The sequence below is a fragment of the Zingiber officinale genome, chromosome 6A (genome assembly GCF_018446385.1).
Source record: "Zingiber officinale cultivar Zhangliang chromosome 6A, Zo_v1.1, whole genome shotgun sequence".
In the NCBI taxonomy this organism is placed as follows: Eukaryota; Viridiplantae; Streptophyta; class Magnoliopsida; order Zingiberales; family Zingiberaceae; genus Zingiber; species Zingiber officinale.
This window is the reverse complement of record NC_055997.1, coordinates 40,469,571-40,485,347: the sequence shown is the minus strand read 5'-3', so window position 1 is coordinate 40,485,347 and position 15,777 is coordinate 40,469,571. Positions and strand designations below refer to the sequence as shown.

Here is a 15,777-nt window from a genome sequence, read left to right as displayed (position 1 = left end):
TCTATAATTCTTGTGGGACAAGATCCACATCATACTAACCCTTGAGTTAGCTTTGGCTAATACGCCCAAGGCTTAGTATGATCGATAGGTAACGATTACCAATTACATCTCTATGCAACTCTTGTTTATAAAATCAATATCCGCATTTATATTAAAACTCGAGTTAGCTTTGGCTAATATGCCCGAGAGTAAATATAGATGTGATTTTGACCTTTCTTTTCCAACCGTTGGAAGAATGCCTATAGTTGACTCGATCTAACCGAGCAACTAGGAATACTCAATCTAATTGAGTTTGTATTCACCCATGCGTTGATAGGCGGGACCAAGATTGTCCCTCCGTACCCTACCAAGATAATATGTATTGCTCTGCTTTGGCAGATTCAACAATACATGTGATCGAGGTAGTGATAGGTATCACGGAACGGTTAGGCATTTAGAGTTGGTTCGATCGAGATCTAATCTAATCGAAAAGGATACATCTTATGCACGACTTAGATCTAATCTAATCGCAAGGGTGCATCATGTGCACGACTTAGATCTAATCTAATCGTAAGGCACTAATTAATTAATTACTTATTAAACATATATTATATACATAAGCAATTAACTAATTAATCTATTTGTGATTTAGTCATGGCCCTACTACGATCTTCTCAAGCCAATGAGAAGATCGAATGGTCAACCTAGAATCAACAGCTTCTCCAAGCTCCTCCCTTTGACCACCTTGTGTTGCTCGTGCCCGCCTCGGAACTCCGTCTCATGTGGACCCTCCACCGCTCCAATTTGTACATTACAATTTGAAACTCGAGTTACATTCGAGTCTAAATCTAATTTACAACCAGAATATATGAGAAAGGCACGACGCGCAGGTCGCGGAAAAATAAAAACATACAACACGCGCAAACACATAACGGCACGCAGGCCGTATTATGAATTACAACACAATCCAATCATATTGGGTTTTTGGGCCATGACTATAACAAAATTAATATATAATTCAAAATTATATATTTTCATAATTTTCTATAATTTTAAAATTAATTTTTTACAATTTTTACGAGTAAAATTTCCCGGCGGTCCCGTTTTGCGGTTTCGGGCGCAATCGCGGAACGGATCCCCTTGCGGGGCCAGAGGCAGCGCCCCTACACGTGATCTAACCATCGTGAGGGTTCCTTTTCGATCCAACAGCACCTAAACTCGCTGTCCCAAAACGATTTGGGTCGAGACATTGCCGTTTCGGAAAAATCTTCCCGGCTGGTTCGTTTTTAGCGATTTCGGGTGCAATCGTGGAGCAAATCCCCTTGCGGGGTTAGGGGAAGTACCCCTACCCACGATCTAACCATCGTGAGTTGCTCCTTTGCGATCTAATGGCACCCAAGCCCGCTGTCCCAAATGGATTTGGAGCAAAATGAAGCCGTTTAAGGAAAAACTTCCCGGTAGCCGAAGCCTACAAGTACTGAGATACTTGTGCTTCGGTTCTACGGAAAAATTACCCATAAAAACATAAAAAACTAAATTTTACAGAAAATCACAGAAGGTTTAGTTTTCATAAAACCAAAAATTAAACTCGTACAAGCCTTGCACGTGGCTCTGATACCACTGTTGTGTTTTTCGGGCCGCGAAAACCGCTTTTCGCGTCGCGGAAACCCCGAATCACCCAAAGCCGTAGATCTGTGCAAGGAAAACCGAACGAAAATTACGAGTACGAGTTTTTAAATATCTAGATCTACTCCTAGATCTATGTGTTAAGAAGTATACCTTGAAGCGTGCCCTTTCGCGTTCCCGCTCGTCCAAGGAATTGCCGGATCTCAAGACCGTCAAGCGTCGGTCCTCTAGAAGTATCCACACGGACACGTAGGTGGAGAAAACCTCACACAAAGGTGTGCTAGCACCTTGGTAAGATTCGGCCAAGCAAGGAGGAGAGGGAGAGGGAGAGCTTGAGGAAGAAGAAAGGAGTAATAATCACACTTGAATAAAATCAAATTACAATCACCACTTTTGTGCGGCCGGCCACTCCATGGAGTGTAACTCCCATTCCACATTAATCACAATTAATGTGAAGCCATTAAGAGGTGTTTTGTAACTCCTATGATGTGGCACATCATGAAGATGTGGACCATTACCATTGGTCCACATCTTGCCACTTCACAATGATGTGGCAAATGAGTAACCTCCACTCATTTAATGTGGCTAACTCACATTAAATGCAATGGAGGCTTGTAACCTCCATGAGGTGGCAAAGCAAGATGATGTGGAGCAACACTATTGGTCCACATCTTGCCACCTCACTCATGATGTGGCAAAGAGTCAAGTCAAACTTGACTCTTCCTCTTCCTCTCTAGTCAAGTCAAACTTGACTCAATCTCTCTCATGGTTGATCTAATCTAACCATTTGATTCAAGCCAACTTAATATAATGAATCTAATTCATTAAATTAAATTGATCTAATGAATCATAATCTAAATTAGACTCATTAAATACATGAATCAACTTGAGTCTAACTCAAGTAGCCCAATTTGGATTACTCTTAATCAAATTTGATTCATCAAATGAATCTAATCCTCTTGATTCATCGTATGAACCAAATCTCCATCTAATTGTCCTTAGTGTGTGACCCTATAGGTTCTTGTAATGTTGGCAATGCCCTAAACCCATTTAGGAGCATAAGTAATGAGCGGTATCTAGCAACACATCATTACTACCCAAGTTACAAGAATGTTGAGATCCAACATCACCTTGTGACTACTAATTGTGACTCCTCACAATATGTGACATTTTCCTTCTATCCTAGACATCTAGATTGATCAATGTGAGGCATAGACCGTGTCATCCTCTAATCAATCTAAATCTTGAACTCCAAGTAGACTCACTCGATCAAATGAGCTCAACATCTAATGTTGACTCATTTGGGCATGGCCATGCACTTCGTGGTCTAACTCTATCAAGAATACCGATGTCGCTCCCGTCATATGGGAGGGATAGATCCCATCTACATCACTCACATCCCTCTGCATAATTCATTACATATCCAGTAATCGCCTTTATAGTCCACCCTATTACGGGTGACGTTTGACGAAACCAAAGTACATAACTCCTTATGTAAGGAACCATGGTGACTTCAGGTCTAAGGACCAATAGTCATACTAATAGTCACATGAGAAAGTATATGACACTCATATAAGAAAATGATACTTTCTCATGGCGGGTCATTCAGTATACATTCTTTAATGCATACCCATGTGTCAGCTTGATATCTCTATATCCATGACTTGTGAGATCAAGTCATCGAGCTGACCTACATGCTTGTCTTATTGTATTAACATTGTCCCTGAATGTTAATACTCGACTAGGAATGATTTAGAGTAGTATTCCCTATATCATCTCACTATCGATTCAACCAATCGATTGATATAGGTAAGAACGCTCTACTCAGGGACGTTATTATACTTAGTTTATTTGGCACTAATAAGTAAGTATAATAACCAAAATCAAATGCCTTTATTAATATACAAGAATATGATACAATGATTCCATACAATCATCAAATGATTGGCTCTAGGGCTCTAACTAAGAAGCATAACATAGATTCATTCCTAATTGATCACGTTTAGGTATAGACTTCAGTCCTAGGCTGGTTGTCTATTGCAAGAGGGAACCAGCAACCTTCTACAAATGATGGTCAATTGAGGAATAGGATTCGGTAGATCATTTACATTGAAGAACCTTACAAAGAAATCAAAACTCTTAGAGCATACCTTTATCATTGCCCTTATTCTTGTTTCTTATTCTTTCATTTCTTTGTTTACCTTTCATAGTTGCTCTTAGCTTTTGAAAATCAATTGATTAGTTGTTTAGCTAATTCGCGTTGAGATATCTTTAGTGCTTATTCCAGTCCTTGTGGATACGATATCTTTTATTATTACTTACGACATATCCATACACTTGCGGAGAGTTAATAAGTTTTTGCCGTCATTGCCGGGGACTACGCTATAACATTAGAGATTATCAATTGGGTTAGACTAAACATAACTTTTCTTTTCTTTTCGTTAGCATAATTGTAACTAATCTTTAGAATTCTGTTTTTCTTGTATATCTTTCTACTTCTTGCCAATTCCTTTTTATTGCAATTTTAATTCTGCATTTTTAATTTCTAACATTCTAGTCTAACTTTTCTCTCTTTTGATTTAGTTTCTTTCTTCTTTTCTTTTCAAAACATATCTTGCAATCTTGTTCTTGGCATATGAATTATTCTAGATATTTTTCTTGTTCATTTTGTCTTTTCTTTCTTGTTTTCATTATGCACTTTCTTTCTTGCAATTTGAATTCTGCATTTTCTTTCTTGCTTTTCATATTGCATTTTATTTCTTGTTTTTAATTCTTGAATATCCATGAGCACTAACATGTTAAGCAGGCCCATGAGAAATTTTTCTACACCTTTTTCTGCAAAATTTTTGTCTCCCATTGTGCTATCTCAAATTGAAGCAAAAAGTTTCCAACTAGATCCAGAGTTAATTTTCATGATATAAGGTCACAAATTTGGAGGAGAAGTATCAGAAAGTCCTTATCTGCATCTTGAAACATTTTTAGAGATTTGTGATATGGTGAAATGTGAAGGAGTGTCAACAGATGCAGTTCGATTGATGGCATCTCCTTTCAGTATCAAGGATAAAACAAGGACTTGGTTATATTCTCTCCATCCTCAAAGTATCACAAGTTGGGAGCAATTTCTGAATCATTTTTTCCCTCCAAGCAGAACAGTGTATATGAGGAATTACATAATAAATTTTGCTCACGCATATGGAGAATCATTGTTTGAAGCATGGGATAGATTCAAGAGTCTTCAAAGAGAGTGCCCTCATCATGGTTTTGAAAAATTGTTGATTCTGCACATATTCTATGGGGGAATTTTTTCTCACACAAGAGTTTATTGGATTCATCAGTTGGAGGTTCTTTTATTGACAAAAGTGTAGATGAAGCATATATGTTAATTGATCAAGTGACATTGAACCTCCATGAATAGTCGAACATAAGTTGGATGAAATTTTTTCAAACATTCAAGAAGTGCAAGCCATAAATGCTATAGAGCCTGTCAAACAAATTGTAACTCAACCATCTATGAGTTTTGAAAATCACAAGTCACAGAACGGGGAGTTCAAACATTTAGGGGCAAAGATTGAAAGTATTATTTTAAATTAGTTTAAAGAAGATCCCCCTTCTTCACAGACAAGATCTAGTGAAAAGTGTGATGATGTTGGGTTGAGATTTGAAAAAAAATCATGAAGAACTTCTGAAGAAGGACATGTTTAGAATTGAGGAGAAGAACAATAGAAGACCACATGAACTCAGTTCCATTATTCCAGGAGGTTCCCAAATGCCACAAGTACCTTTCCCTCAATGATTGATCATACCAACACTAGATAAGCAAGTTGAATCTCCTCCACAAGCTAAAAGGGAATATTGGAAATTAGAAGTACCTTTCCCAAGACCTTCACTAAGGGTTCCTTTTCCACAAAGGTTAGTGGGGATCAATGAGAACTATGACTTTAAAAAATTCTGTGACATTGGTAAGGTTGAGTGCAGATTTTTGAATTTTTATAAAGATGAAGACTCTTCAGATGAGGATTGTGAAGATAATGTAGTGGTAAATAAGTTTTCATATCTACCTCCAAATTTTATAGGGTGTTATAGTGACATTGAACTTTCAGATGATAATTGTGATGTGGTAGATCAACTTAAAACTGCAAGTGAAGTTATTGATCCTCTTGTTATTGATTCTCCTATTGAGGACATAGATGTTGGTTTATTTTTTGATGTTTGTGTTGATGATGATGATATGAAAAAATGTGTAGGGAGCTGTGTTGTGGAAGCAACATCTCAAGGATCACCACCTTTGTTCATACAACCCTTAGAGGTTGTAAGAATTGATCATGTTGTGGAATAATGTGTAGGGACTCATGTAGATATGGTTGAGTCTCAAGAATCACCATCTTTGATATCGCCATCACCTGAGCCAGAGCCAGAATCATCTTTTGATTTAGAGGAAATCACATCCACATCTTTAGAAATATTAGGTATTTCTCAGCAAAGCAAGGTTAGTATTTCTTGTGATCTTTTGGAAAATTTTATTAAGGTACCTATTATTGACTTTGTTGGATGTGATTCAGTTTTTATTTCTTATTCTGCTTATCTTAATATGGTTATGGCCCTATCTTATCTAATATATTTGTGGGAGATTTGTATTTTCTTTGCATGTGCATATTTCACTTGGACTAATAATTGGAAGCTCACACTGAGCCGTCTTCGACCACCTGAAAGAACTTCAAAGAAGACGAAGATGGAGAGAGCGATACTTCATTTTGTAATTCCTATATTGAAAGCTCCCTCCATAATAAGAGCCCTTGGTAGGAGGGTGTTGAAATATCTTACCCCTCCAAGAGCGAGATTTCGATAAATCTAATGAGGTGGTCGAGCTAATGACCTTAAACAAGCGCTTCTTGGGAGGCAACCAAAGTTCATTTTCTTTGTTTTCATTTGTCTTTAGTTCTTTCTACTTTCATTTCATCCTTTATAATAAACATGTATCCTCTACTTCATTTTTGTTGTCAATCTTCTTTTATAGGACTCAAAGATTAGGAGGAGTGTAACTACATGATGGAGAAGTTAATGACATGGGCATTTGGCATGCATCATTTGGTAACTTCTCTTACTTTTAATCTCCTCCACATTATTTTTGGTTTTCATTGGGACAATGAAAAGTTTAAGTCTGGGGGGATGCATTAGATGCATTTGAATTGCTTTGTTTGTTTTTTTTGTTTTTGCTTATGTCTTGCATTTTGTTTTGATTTCTTGTGGCATTCATCTTGAGAACATCAAACTTGACTTATATGCTTTCCTTTCTTTAAGTGAAAATGTTAGCACATTCATTATCTAGATTCATGATGTTGTAAATGATGCTAGTAGTATGCTTAATGTACCTCTTTTCTCTATCTTGGGTAGCATGATATAAGCCAAGTATCATATGGAGATAGGTTTTAGTTTTGGCTTGACCTTAAGGATGTTACCTTCACTTCACTATACTTGAGCTTGGATAGTTGATATCATTGAAATAGTTATGATTCATCTTGTTTGTTTAGTACTTGGTTTTCATGGTGATTTCTCAAACTTCATTTTGGTTACTGGATGAGGCTCAAATCATGTAAGTTCATTTGGAAAATCAAAATATCCCAACATTTGTGCTAAAAGTACATTTGTGAATAAATGTTGCACAATGCAAATACTTATAAAAAAAAGTGTGAAAAAAAGAAAAAAAAAAGTGAATAAGGGATATAAAAAATAGTTGTCGTGAGTGGAATCTAGCAAGTCACCCCTTTGAGACCGAGTTAGGTTACTGGGGAAATGACTGCTTAGCTTCTCTTGAGATTGAGCACGCCTTTGCGACCTTGGGTTGATTGAGAAATATGAACCAAGTGTGTGGCAAGTAAGTGCCTATCACTGATTACTTGTCTATCACTAGAAACATTAGGAATTCAAACTTGATGATGACTTGACTAGGACATAGATTGAAACTTGAAGAGTTTTGAGTTACCTTGCACTGTGCACAAGAGACTTATGCTTGAACCATACTTAACTTGTTCCGATGACCATGCTTGTTAATGAAAATTTTTGATAGAGTTAAGAGAATGCAATAGGGATATGAGAGCATTGTAAAACATATGAATTTAGATTGCATCATTTTGCTTGAGGACATGCAATGGTTTAAGTCTGGGGGTGTGATGTGCGTAGATTATATACCTTTGTTTAGCATGTTTTGACGCACATTCACATACTTTGCACATGCTTTGTCTACATATTTTCGTACTTCCAGCTTTCCTTTTAGCATATTTACTCTTTTTGTTTGGAGATATGCTTTTGTGTATTTTCTGTACACAAGAGTCGAATTTGGTGAAGGTTTTATGTTCAAGGCCAAATCTGCAAGCGAAGCAAAGGAGGAAGACATCATTCTTGAACCTCACACAACCCATCCATGGGGAGTTGCCCAGGCCGTGTGGAGATCTTGGCTGTGTTGCTGCAGCAGGAAAGGAAGATGGCTTGGCTGTTTGAACCTCATACAACCGTGCCAAGATTTGAAGCCAAATGGAGCCAGGTCGTGTACACCACACGGCAATGTAAGATTTCCAGAGACCAGAGAAGCTTTGGTCGTGTACACCACACGACCGTGCAGGGTTTCCAGTGAGCAAGAGGGCTTTGGCCATGTACACCACACCGTCGTGCCAGGTTTCTAGAGGCAAAAGCAGTCTAGGCCGTGTAGATCTACACGACCATGCAAGGGGGGTCATGGAAGATGCATGTCACGATCGTGTACCACACATGGCCGTGTAAGGATGGCAGAGAAGGGAATGGATTTGGCCGTGTGAACCTCACACGACCGTGCCTTGGGGTCGTGTGGCGCCCAAACCTCACCTCTATATAAAGCCTCCTTCATATTTTGAGAGGGAATCTTCTCCCTTTTGGGGGGGAGGGGGAAATAAGATTTGGAGCATTCCTTACCATTTTTGGAGGGATTTCCGGCGATCTAAGGGCGGATCTTCACCGAATCGACTCCGGGAAAGCAAGGATTGGATCCGAAGACGTTCTTCTTTGTACATAAGTTTTCTTTCTCTCTTTTCTTGGATTGGAGGGGATTAAGAATACTTGTAATCTTCTTTTCTTCAGTTTTCTTTCCTTGTTTTATGGAGTAGATTTCTTGTTCTAGGATGGAGGGAGTAATTGTAAGGATGATTTGATGTAAAACTCTTGTTGGTATGCCAATTTCCTATTTCTATGATATTGCCCTATTTGTATCTATTCTTTCTTGTATGGATTGTTGTGATTAGGGCTTAATTATCATGCTTGATTGAATGTTTGAATATCTCATGAATCTTGTATGGATTGTATCTCATTCGATTTTCCGAGGGATATTCGTGATAGGAACATGCCCGTGAAAGGACGTTTGAGGGATGATTTTGAGGGTGAAATTAGGTATTTCAAGAGGGTAGGATAGATGGTTTGTGTTCATATATTATATCTTGATGCGATTGAGGAGTGATGAATTCTATGTTGATTATCTGAGGGACGCACGTGACAGGCAAGCTCGTGTAAGGAAAAAATTGATTCATTCCTAATTGATCACGTTTAGGTATTGTAATGCCCGAAAATTCTCGAAACTGCATTATAAATATTCTATGATTTTTCTGGAATTTTTAGATATTTTTCCGGAATTTTTCGAGTAGCGGAAGCAGCAAAAATAATTAGAACCGCAAAATAGCTTAGGCGGGAATCGAACCCGGAACCTCTCAGATCCGATAACTTTTAGTTAGCCTTAGTAACCGGTGAACCGAGCAGGGCCATGCTGAAATAAAGAGGAATCAATTATATTTATATTAGAGTTGGGTTCAATTATCCACTTAATATAAATAGAAGAGTTAGGTTGGGTTTGGTTTATGTTAGAATTTGGTTCGGCAAACTCCTCCCCTCCAAACCCTCACGCCGAACACCCTTCTTCTCCCCTTCTCTCGGCGCCAACCACAAGGAAGACCTAGGGTTCTCTCCCTATGGCCCCAAGGACATCTTCCGGCGATAACTCCGGCACGAGGACGCTCTCCTTCGTGAGGGGAACGCTTAGACGCGAGAAGATCGTCGAGAAGTCGTCTCCACCGGAATTCTAGCGAATAGAATTGTAAGGAAATTAGCGTACGAGGTAAGAAACCCCTCACCTGTAGTATAAGTAGCTCCGTTTGAGTTTTCTACGCATTAGTTTAGCTATATGCAGATTTTTATCAACGCATAGCGTGAAATTGACCCTCCTCGCAGGTTTAGGGATTTAGTGAGCACTTCTAGATGAGCCGGGCACGTAGTCCTTCTTCAGTGGGGATTTCTAGACGTTGTCGGGTGCTTAGAAGTGGTCTCCCTAATAGAGTGGAGAGTTGGGGCACACTAAGTGTTCGATAAAATAGCTAGTTAAGTAAAAATGCAAACTAGGCATTTTAACAGCTCAGTTGAATGCATTAGAAGCATCTAAATCAGTAAATCAATTTATTCTAGCTTATATGGGACTACGGTCCAATGGGTGGGCTCCCACAGTCGCTTCTGCGTTCAGACAACCTAGCTCTAGGTTCAGATAACCTAGAAACAGCAATTTAGAACAGTTTAGCTATATTCAGTATTTTACTTTTCAGTTGGCACTGATATCCATTGGGTTGGACTCCCACAGTCGTCCCTAGGTTCAGATAACCTAGTAAACCCTACTAAATTCGGGACTTGCAAACCCGGGTTTAGTTAGGGATGCGCGCACAGTAAGTACACTTACCGGGCCCAACAGCACATGATTATTATTTTGATCTACTATGCTATTAGTTTTCAAAATTCATAAAATCAGTTATGTTAGTTGAGTTTGATTTCAGCTTCAGGTTAGCTTCAGTTAGCTTAGTTCTCTATTATTGATCTATGTGAATAGCCTGCTATGCCATGCTTCAGCTTACATGTTCAGTTATTTTAGTTTATGCTTGCAACCAGAGTATGCCATGCCAGTACATGTTTTCAAATAGCATTCTTTAAAAGCATGTTTGCATCGTTGCATGTTTTAGTGAGGTAGTTGGTTTCTTACTAAGCTTTAAGCTTACAGATTCTACTTTCCTTATACTGCAAATAAAGGTAAAGGGAAAATGGACTAGCAGAGGAAGCTGGAGTTCAATGCAAAGATGGTGTGTGTGGCAGGAACTGGAATAAAAGATCCTCAGGGGTTTTAGCAAGCTTAAATAGTTGAATTCTTAGTATTTCTTCTTTCATGCATTTTTAGACCTTAGAATGTTTAAACCATGGGAGATTTATTTAGTTTGTTAGTAATTATGTTAGAATGCTGGTTAATAGTTGCTAGAATATATTCCAATTGATTTTAGAATTGTTGTGTGAGGTTTTGGCACGCCAGAGTGCTGAAATCAGAGTTTCAGGGTGAAATCAGAACCCAGATCGGTCGGTTGTGCCGCTGGATCGGTCAGCTGACCGATCCAAGCGCGAACAGAGAGTTTATGGATCGGTCAGCCGACCGATCCAGAGGCGAACAGTGAGTACAGAGGTTCACTGATCGGTCAGCCGACCGATCAGTAAGCTACTGGATCGGTCTACCGACCGATCAGTGTACTCCTGGATCGGTCGGTAGACCGATCCAGCCGCATACAAAAGCGATACAGCTTCTGGATCGGTCAGCCGACCGATCCAGAGCCTTCTTCCGTGCTAGTATCAAGCTGGATCGATCATGGGATCAATCCAGATTTCCGCAATAGTAGTTTAGCACAGCATTACGTAACGATCGGCCTCGTAGCCTAGTCAGTAGGAGGCGGGTCGTTACAGAGTGGTATCAGAGCAGTGTTCCATACTTCCTACACACACATCAGCATTGAACCAGCAGCTTCCAAGTAAGAATACCTCTACTTTATTTATGTTCCTTGCTTTCTTGTTATAGTTCATGTTTATAGATAACTGATGCATGTTAGTATGTGATAATAGATAACATGATAGCAATAGTTATACAATTATAATTGTATTAGTTATACATGTCCTGTCCTGTATGTCTTTAGAAATGGCACGAGGATGCCCAGCTAGAAGGACACCGACTCTGAGTCGGCATGAGGCGGGCGGTTCGGTGCCTCCCGGACCTACGTTAGTGGCTCGATTCTGACTATGAGCGACAGGAGATAGCCACCTTCATGGATCGTGAATACCCACAGTCACCCCGGAACCAAATCGACGACTCCGGTGGTCTTAGAGGTTCCACATCCGACTGCGGCACCGGCACTAGCGGCCCCGGCGAGGCAAGGAGAAGCTTATCGATCGGTGGCGGAGAGTCAAGCGGAGAACTTCGGGCACTAGTGAACCATGGGATGCACAAGCTCGGTTCAAAATATTGGAGAGTGATGGAGCTTCTAGACCGGCGAACACGAGAAGGTGAAGTGTGCCTCCTTACGCCTGGGAGATGCACGCATGTGGTGGGAGAGAATCAGAGCGAAGCGCCCAGTGAACCAGATGTTATGGGCTGACTTCGAGAAGGAGTTCTTTGAGGAATTCTGTCACATGCGGGTCACGAACAGCCACTACGACGAGTTCACAGAGTTTCGTCAGGGCAACCTTTCAGTGGAGGAAGCCGTGAAGAAATTCAACAAGTTGGCTCGTCTATGCCCAGAACTAGTCAGCACAGAAAAAGAACGAGTCCGGTTGATGCTCAAGATGCTGAGGCCGGAAATACCAATGAACGTGGCTGGCGGCATCCACAGGGCGCAACCCACCGAAGAACTAGTCAGCAGCGCCTTGACCACTGAGCACTACCAGAATAGTATCAAGCAGCAGAAGCAAATCCCCTCAGAACCTAAGGGTCAAGGAGGCTCAGGTACCCAGAAGCCGCAGGGCCACAGCTCTCATGGCTCTAACTGGAAAGGGAACTCAAGTAACAAGCGCAAACCAGGGAGTTACCCAAAAGGAGGACCAGCCAGCAAGCAGCCCAGTTATCCAAAGTGTGCGACTTGTGGAAAATTCCATCCTGGAGTTTCTTGTAAGGGCACACGAGGATGCTTTGAATGCGGACAGGAAGGGCATATGGCCAAGCAGTGTCCAAACAAGACCAGTCTTCCTCAGCCACATCCGATTCAGTACGGAGGCCAGCCAGCACAGTTGCATCAGATGCAGGCCGCTCTAGATGGTCCACACATCAGCCAGGGCATATTAGAAGCCCCTCCAGCTATGACCAATGCGAGGATCTACTCACTCACCAGAGAGGACGTAGCAAATGCCTCGACAGTTGTTACAGGTCAGATTAGTATTTTTCAGCAAATAGCAACTGTTTTATTCGATACTAGGGCAAACCATTCTTATATAGCCAAGGCATTCGCAAACAAGTTAGTAATACCTCCAGAGGTACTCAGTAGTCAGTTTCTGACGACATTACCTTCAGGAGAAATTATGACATCCACACACTGGCTCAGAGCAGTGCCAGTTATTATAGCAGACAGAGAACTCTTCTGTGATCCGATCGTGCTAAATATGACTGAATACGACATCATTTTTGGAATAGACTTCTTGATCAGATACGGTGCTTCCATCGAGTGTCATAAGTAGAAAGTCATATTTCAACCTGAAGCAGAAGCACAGTTCGAATTCGTCGGAGAACCCAAAAGAAAGGCCAAGAGGTTTCTCTCAGCTATAAAGGCACAGAGATTAATGGATTCAGGGTGTACGGGATTTTTAGCACACGTAGTTAGTACCAGTCAGGACAAGGACCAACAGCTAGTAGAGGTCCGAGTAGTAAGTGACTACCCAGCAGTCTTCCCTGAAGAGTTACCAAGATTAGAACCAGACAGGGAGATTGAATTTGAGATAGAGCTCATTCCCGGTACCAACCCAATTTCCAAAGCACCCTACCGCATGGCTCCAGCCGAACTGAAGGAACTTCATGAGCAATTACGGGAGCTACTTGACAAAGGCTTCATACGCCCTAGTCACTCACCATGGGGAGCGCCTGTATTGTTCGTGAAGAAGAAGGACGGAAGCATGCGCCTGTGTATAGATTACCGGGCACTGAACCAGGTCACGATCCTCTTCCCAGAATAGATGACCTGTTCGATCAGCTAAAGGGAGCAGCAGTGTTCTCGAAAATAGACCTCAGATCAGGTTATCATCAGGTGAAAGTTAAAGAAGGGGATATACCCAAGACAGCATTCAGGACTAGATACGGACACTACGAGTTCGTAGTCATGCCCTTCGGCGTGACAAATGCTCCAGCTACTTTCATGGACCTCAAGAACAGGGTATTCAGGGAATATTTAGATAAGTTTGTTATCGTGTTCATCGACGACATCCTTATCTATTCCAGAACTTAGGAAGAACATGCAGAGCACCTGAGGACAGTATTGCAGACCCTTCAGCAGAATCACCTGTACGCCAAGTTCACAAAATGTGAATTTTGGCTAGATCAGGTGTCCTTCCTGGTTCACATCATCTCAAAGGATGATATCATGGTAGACCCCAGTAAGATAGAAGCTGTGAGCAATTGGAAAAGACCCAAGAACGCCAGTGAGATCAGAAGCTTTCTGGGATTAGCAGGTTACTATAGGAAATTCGTGAGGACTTCTCGGGATAGCCTCCCCAGCAGCTCTTACGGAAAGAGCAGAAAATTTCGGTGGACGGAGGATTGCGAGCTTGGTGAAAAGGAGATTGACCGGTGCACCTATTCGACTCGCCAGAACGCAGATAGCTTTGACATATATAGTGATGCCTCGAAGTTGGGACTAGGAGCAGTGCTGATGCAAGATGGCAAGGTGATCGCCTATGCCTCCAAAAAACTCAAGGATTATGAGAGGAATTATCCTACCCATGACCTTGAGCTTGCAGCAGTAGTGTTCGCTCTCAAGATTTAGAGACATTACTTGTATGGAGCTCAGTGCAGGGTGTATACAGATCATCAGAGTCTGAAGTATTTCTTCACTCAGAAGGATCTGAATATGCGACAGCGCAGATGGCTAGAACTGGTCAAAGACTATGACATAGATATCCTCTACCACCCAGGAAAAGCAAATAGGGTAGCAGACGCCCTCAGCAGAAAGTCCAGCGTTACCCTATTATCTTTAGCAGCCATGTCACCGCCCCTACAGAAGGAGATCTCAGATTTCGGTCTCGAACTCATAGTCGGACAGCTCTCTACTATGACATTAGAGTCTACCTTGCTTGGGGACATCCAGACAGCTCAGGAGCAGGATCCTGAAATTCAGAGAATCAAGCAAGGTATAGCAGAATCAGAATGTGGAGAGTTTAGAATATCAGATAGCGGGTTGTTGTATTTCAGTGACAGGCTATGTGTTCCAGATCAGGAGGAACTACAGAGGAAAATCCTAGATGAGGCTCACAAGACTCCCTATGCGATGCATCCCGGCTCCACCAAAATGTACCAGGACTTGAAGAACCCTTTTTGGTGGCCTGGGATGAAGAGGAACATCGCTCGATATGTCAGCACCTGCCTAACCTGTCAGAGGGTTAAGGCAGAACATCAGAGACCAGGAGGAGTTTTGCTGCCCATTCAGATTCCAGAATGGAAGTGGGAAGACATTTCTATGGATTTTATAGTGGGACTACCTAGAACCACGAATGGTTTCGACACCATCTGGGTAATAGTCGACAGGTTGACTAAATCAGCCCACTTCCTAGCTATCAGAATATCCTATTCCATGGAGCAGTTAGCTCAGTTGTATCTCAAGGAGATCGTCAGGCTGCATGGAGTCCCACGAACCATTATTTCAGACAGAGACAGTAGGTTCACATCACACTTCTGGGAGTGTGTACAAACAGCTTTGGGCACGAAGTTAAAATTTAGCACAACTTTCCATCCTCAGACAGATGGTCAGACGGAGCGAGTAAATCAGGTACTCGAAGATATGCTCCGAGCATGTGCCCTAGACTTCAAGGGAAGTTGGTGCAAATATCTGAGCTTAGCAGAGTTTGCATACAACAACAGCTATTAGGACACTATCGGTATGGCACCTTACGAGGCTCTTTACGGGCGGAGGTGTAGATCTCTAATCTGCTGGTATGAGAGTGGTGAACAGAAAGAACTAGAGCTTCAGACAGATCTAGTAGCAGATACCACAGCAGCTATCAGATGGATCCGGAGGATAGAGACATTTCGAGGCCTTGAGAAGAGCTATCTTGATACAAGACGAGACCCTTAGAGTTTTCGATCGAGTTCGGTGTTCCTCAGAG

At 41.4% G+C, this 15,777-nt stretch overlaps 1 non-coding gene across 1 annotated transcript; it reads right to left on the bottom strand.

The window, feature by feature from the left end:
* Positions 1-4,761: 4,761 nt before the first annotated feature.
* Positions 4,762-4,867, bottom strand: LOC121998857. The gene has a single exon (XR_006116647.1). It is a non-coding gene; the product is annotated as a small nucleolar RNA R71 (small nucleolar RNA).
* Between the last annotated feature and the right edge of the window lie 10,910 nt (positions 4,868-15,777).